Source organism: Papio anubis, unplaced genomic scaffold (assembly GCF_008728515.1).
Source record: "Papio anubis isolate 15944 unplaced genomic scaffold, Panubis1.0 scaffold1831, whole genome shotgun sequence".
NCBI lineage: Eukaryota > Metazoa > Chordata > Mammalia > Primates > Cercopithecidae > Papio > Papio anubis.
This window is the reverse complement of record NW_022161836.1, coordinates 1-5669: the sequence shown is the minus strand read 5'-3', so window position 1 is coordinate 5669 and position 5669 is coordinate 1. Positions and strand designations below refer to the sequence as shown.

The 5669-nt window shown below is 41.2% G+C and overlaps 1 long non-coding RNA gene across 1 annotated transcript; it reads left to right on the top strand.

Annotated features, from left to right (window-relative positions):
- Window positions 1–617: 617 nt before the first annotated feature.
- LOC116272753 lies at window positions 618–5494 on the top strand. Its single transcript, XR_004181335.1, has 2 exons — window positions 618–3746; window positions 5356–5494. It is a non-coding gene; the product is annotated as an uncharacterized LOC116272753 (long non-coding RNA).
- Window positions 5495–5669: the final 175 nt, after the last annotated feature.

The following is a 5669-nucleotide window of genomic DNA, read 5'->3' as shown; positions in this document are numbered from 1 at the left end:
ATTATTTCAAGTTAGGCTTTCTTTGCTTTCAAGTCTTAGATGTCTTTTCATTTTCTTTAATTTTTAAGGCTGCCATTCAAGTCATCTGTGCCCCATTAGTTGTTATCATATCTCACAGAAGTGTGGCCAGAAACAGAGCCACAGCAACACGGAGCTGTAGCCTGCAGCTGCCAACCCAGTGCCAGTTCTGTGCAGCCATCTGGCCTTCAGCTCTGGCCAGCAGTTCCTCTGATCCTAGAAGCTCTCTGCCTCTTGTTATATTTGCTAAATATTCTAAATTGCTTGGAATAGCTCAGTGAAGAAGGTCAACACTACGCCCCATTTGGTGAATGTAAACTCAGGAAGGTTGTACACTTTTTATTTTATTATTTATTTGTTTGTTTATTTGATGGGATCTTACTGTGTCACCCAGGCTGGAGTGCAGTGGCACATTGATAGCTCATTACAGCCTCCAACTCCTGGGCTCAAGTGACCCTCCCACCTCCCAAGTAGCTAGGACTACAGGTGTATACCACCGTGCCTACCTAATTTTTTAAAAATTATTTTCTGCAAAGAGAGGGTCTCACTATGTTGCCCAGGCTGGTCTCAAATTCCTGGCCTCAAGCGATCTTCCCACCTCGGCCTCCCAAAGTGCTGGGATGATTGGCGTGAGTCACTGCACCTAGCCTGTACACTTTTTAAATTCAAAATTCCGTTAATAATAAATACAGTTAATTGCCTAAGTGCCTATAGGATGTTATAATGTGTGTGTGTGTGTGTGCGCGCGCGCGTGCGTGTGCCGTATAAAGACTACATTAACACATTCTTTGCAAGTTACAGGGGGAAAAGGCCATATTAAATGACCCCACAATGAAATAATCAGACAAATCCTCAATGTAAGACATTATACAATTCAAACAATTAGCCTGGTCTCTTTAGAAAGTCAATGTCTTGAAAATTAAAAGGTGGGAAAACTGTCCTAAAAGCAACTGTATTCATGACAACCAAATGCAGTGTATGAATTCTTTCTATCCTGGAAAGCTATAAAAGAAACCTGGGGACAACTTGAAATGTTTGCTTTGCATACTTTCACAAAGTCTAAAGTTGTTCACCGCCTTAGAACATTTCCGCTCTTACCACTCTTCTGTCATATGCTATTTTACCTGTCCAAGATTTAAGTTCTACCTTTTAATTTTTTTCAAAATGCCACCAATTAAATACTCCTCTGCAGCGAGACCTTTGATGTGGGTTAAGGGCCTCACCCTGATGTTCTGGAGCATGATCATGAGACATCTTGATGGGCATTACATTTTTTTATCCTACGTGGAATTCAGTGGGCTTCATAAATCTGTGGTGGGAAATGTTGAGCTGTTGTACTTTAAGTGTTTCTCTGTCCCAGTCTCTCTTCTCCTCCTAGAATTCTAGGTAAGCATATATTAGACTTTATTGTCCTACATAACTTATTTATATATCTTAAATTTTTTCTTGTTTTTTGCGTCTTAACTCTGCAATGTGCCACATAATTTTTTTCTGACATATCTTTGAGTTCATCAACTCTCTCCTTAACTGTGTCTCATCCACTTTTAAATCCATCCACTTAATTTTTAATTTCTATTATTGCTATTTCTAGAAGTTCCATTTTAGTTTTTATCCTAATAATCTGTATTATCAATTTTCACTCCCTGTTCTTTTTATTTTCTGCTTTATCTATCAAAAATGGAGAAATGAGTACAGATATCTCTGTTATGATGGTAGATATGTCAGTTTATCCATGTAATCCACGAATAAATCAATTTGTTGTTCTTGTTTTTTGAAGCTGTTTTATGAACTGTAATTTTTTTTAATGTTATAACTTTCTGGTGATAGATGTCCTTTCTATCACTAATGATTTTTTTTTTTTTTTTTTTTTTTGCTTTCTTTTGGATAGCGTTTTCCTATTTTCATCATTTTACTGTAAATGTTGCTGTGAGCATATGTTTGGTATATCTCTTGTCAATAGCATGTAACTGTATGTGTGAATTTTTTATTCCAGTCATTATAGTCTCTGTCTTTCATATGGTCCATTGAATCCATTAACATTTATTGTAATTACTGATACATTTGAACTGATATTTCTCCTGTCTTACTTTGTGGTTTATATTTGTCCTGAATTTTTAATAACTCTTTTCTCCTTTTTTTTTTTTTTTTTTGCTTTCATCAGACTATGCAGGAATATATTGCAGTTAGAATTCTCTAATTCATACATATAAATGAATTGAAACACTTTTGGAATCATCTATCAAAGTTTAAAATACATACACACTATGTTTCAGTCTTTCTACACATGTGTACCAGAACACATGTACCAGAATGTTCCAAGCAGCATTTTTCATAATATCCAAAAGCTAAATAATCCAAATAGCTATCAACAGTAAAATGGTTAAATAATTTGTAGTTATATAAGAAATATAATAGACTGGCCAAGTAAAAACTATAGCTGCAATATCAACTTAGATGAAACAACAACAAAGAAAACATAATGTAAGGCAAAAGAAGTCAGACATCAAAGAATAGCCACTCTATTTTTTCACAATATGAAGTTCAAACACGGACAAAAATTAAAGTATAGCGTTTAGGGATTCATGCTTAAGTGGTAAGACCACACAAAAAAGCAAAGAAAGGACTGTTGGCATAGTGGATACTTTTTCAGGGAGAAAGTTGGGATCTGAAAGACACAAGGAGATGATAATCTGTTGAGGTATAGATTTTTTTATGTGTAATTTTCTCTACATGTATTTCATTATGAAAAGTAAAAAAGAAAAAAATTGAATATAGTTAATATCTTTTTGAGTACTCATTAACATCATTTTCCAAATTTCTCTATTCTCTAACAATATTAATTTCCTTAAGTTAAGTCATCTAGTCTTTATTTAGAAATTACCATATACCTATATCAGCCCGGGTGTGTGAAGATACAGAGGAAGTTGAAGGCACACATAGTCCTGGCATGGGAAGGGGCTTAGCCAGGAAGAAGGATCTTCCCTTAACCCCTCCATTATAACAGAAGGAAAAAAGGATGGGTCATGTTTCTGGGTATATTTGACAGAGTGGATTTGTTATAATCTAGGTCTGAGTGCCACATTACTACCTTGTAAGAGGTAAAGGAATGAAGGGTGTGATGAGGAACCGAGGTAAGGAATGTGGACCACACAGTTGTCTAAAGCAGATCTAGAAGGTTTTAAAGATGCTTCTAGTGGAACCTGAGAATGTCTTTGTGCAAACAGCAAGAGAGAGAGAGAAAGAAGGGAAAGGAAAGGAAAAGAAAAGCCATCAGCAATGCCAGGGAGAGAGGGATGACTGATGGGAGAGATGCCGAAGGCCCAGGAGGGAGTGAGAGCCCACACTCAAGCTGACTGGACAGGAGGGAGAATCTCAGGTGGAGGCCCAGCCTGGGGGTGGTTCCCTTAGCCATCTGGGAGATTCCCAAGACCTTTATTACATCATCAGCGGGATGAGGAGTATGGAAAGAAAAGTTTGAAGCATATGGAGAAGATCTGGGAACCCTGCCCCAGGACCACAAGAAAGAACCACAGCCAGACATGGATCACAAAGAAGTGAGCAACAGGAAGGCCCCGCCGCGGCCTCACAGTCTATGCTTGCAGAAGATACAGTCATAGCTTTGTGAGACTTTCCAGAAGTCCCTAGCAGCAGTCTGGGGAGCCCAGAAATCCTCAAGTTTGGGTGGCACAGGGAAACAGGAACAAAGGCAAAAGGAACAGAGGGCAAAGGTGAGTAAGAGAGAGACACGTGGACTTGACCAACCGTGAAGGCCAGGCCAGGGAGGGAGGCCCTGGGAAAACGGAGGGCCAGAGATAGGGGACCAGTGGGGCAGAGAGCACATTCCGGGGCCCAGGAGACTGAAAGGTAGCAGGAGAGGTAGGGACTGGAGTTCAAAAGATAGTATTACAGTTTCCCATCTTGCAGCTGAAGTAGCTTGTAGGGATGGAGCCACTTTCAGCACAGCTGGCCTCCTCCCGGGAGATGATCCCCTGGTCAGCATTGTGAGAGGCAGAGGAGAGAAGAGGAGGAAGTTCCCATCTTTCCTTCTCTGAGAACAAAGGGACAGTGTGAGGGACATTACTTTATCCCAAGCAGCTGCCCACAGTCCAGGCCCAGAAGGCAAGAGACTGTGGCAAGCATTATCACCAAATTCTTTTCCCAGCTTCCCTAAGTCAGGACTGTCCGATGGAACTTTCTGCAGTGATGGAAATGTTCTATATAAGTGCTGTCCTGACAGTAGCCACTAACCACATGTGGCTGTTGTGCTCTTGAAATGTGACTGAGGAACTGAATTTTTAATTGTACTTCATTTTAATTAAAGTTAAGTAAAGATATGTGGCTAGCGGCTTCCATATCAGACCGCAGACTCCAGGGCGTCTCTAAAACAAACGTATGTGCTCAGCAGCAGGTTTCTGATCGTTTTGGACCTTAACTTTTTTGTCAAATGGAATTCCACACAGAAACACAATACAGAATATCAAGATATGGTGGTGGGGCTCCTCTGGTTGGATTCCCACCACCCCATCCAAGCCCTGGGCACAATCCTACAGGCACATTCATGAAATTCTAGGGCTCTGTGGCACGGTTTGTGGGCAAGGTCTGCGTTGCCCAATATGGGACATCTGCCACTGGGAGTACCTAACGTGTTTTGAGGCAGCACCAGACATAGACATTTAAACTTCTTAATTTTTCGTCAATTTATCTTAAATGAATTTTAAAAACACTAGCTTTACGTATGTGGTAGTGATGTAAAATTTCATTTTCAAATGTATTTAAGTGAAAAGTGAATTAATTTAAAGAAAAACGATAAAAGTCCACATGGTTCACAAGCATGATAAATACGGCTATTGGCAAAAATGGCAAACATGGTTGGAGAACGGGAGTATTGATGGGTCTGATTTGGAATGAGGGCCTTGGACCAGCAGCACCACCATCCCTTGGGGGCTTGTGGGAAATGCAGAATCGCAGGTGCCGTCCCAGACCTACTGAGCCAGGATCTGCATTGGACCAAGACCCCCAGGAGATTCACTGATGTTTAAGGAGCACTGCTCCAAGGAGCTGGGCAGCTCTGAGACAGCGGGGCTCTGAGGCCAGAAGCTCCACTTGCAGCCAAGAGAGTTCCAGGGCTCAGGGAAAAGTTGGGACATTCCCACCTCTTTGGCACCACATACACATACATACACACACACATGTGTGCACGTGCACCCACAGGTTCTCCTTCACCACCTGAGCTAGGCAAGTCAACACAGCAGCCCCAGCATTTCCTTTGCAGAATCTCCTGGTGGCTTCTACATTCCTATTTGTACTATGTGTGTCTTTGTGCTCCCTGAGGGATAGTGAGCAAGTGCTTTGGGAAGCAGGAAGAACAGTCATATCAAGAACTTGAATGTGCTGAAGAAATGTTCTGAAATGCAGACATCTGACTGTTGCCGAAGCTATGAACAGCAGAAATAAACTTGTACTAAAGTGCTCAGAATCTGCAGCAGGTTTTTCCTTTACCAGCTGACTTTTATTGAGATTCAATCATGTACCTGGCGCTGGGGAGAAAAGGACGAGTAAGGCATGATGCGAGCCACAGTCCAGAGGGGACACATACGATGCACTCTTCATGACAGCACAGCGCTGGCAGGCATTACAAGTCAGCTGTGGGC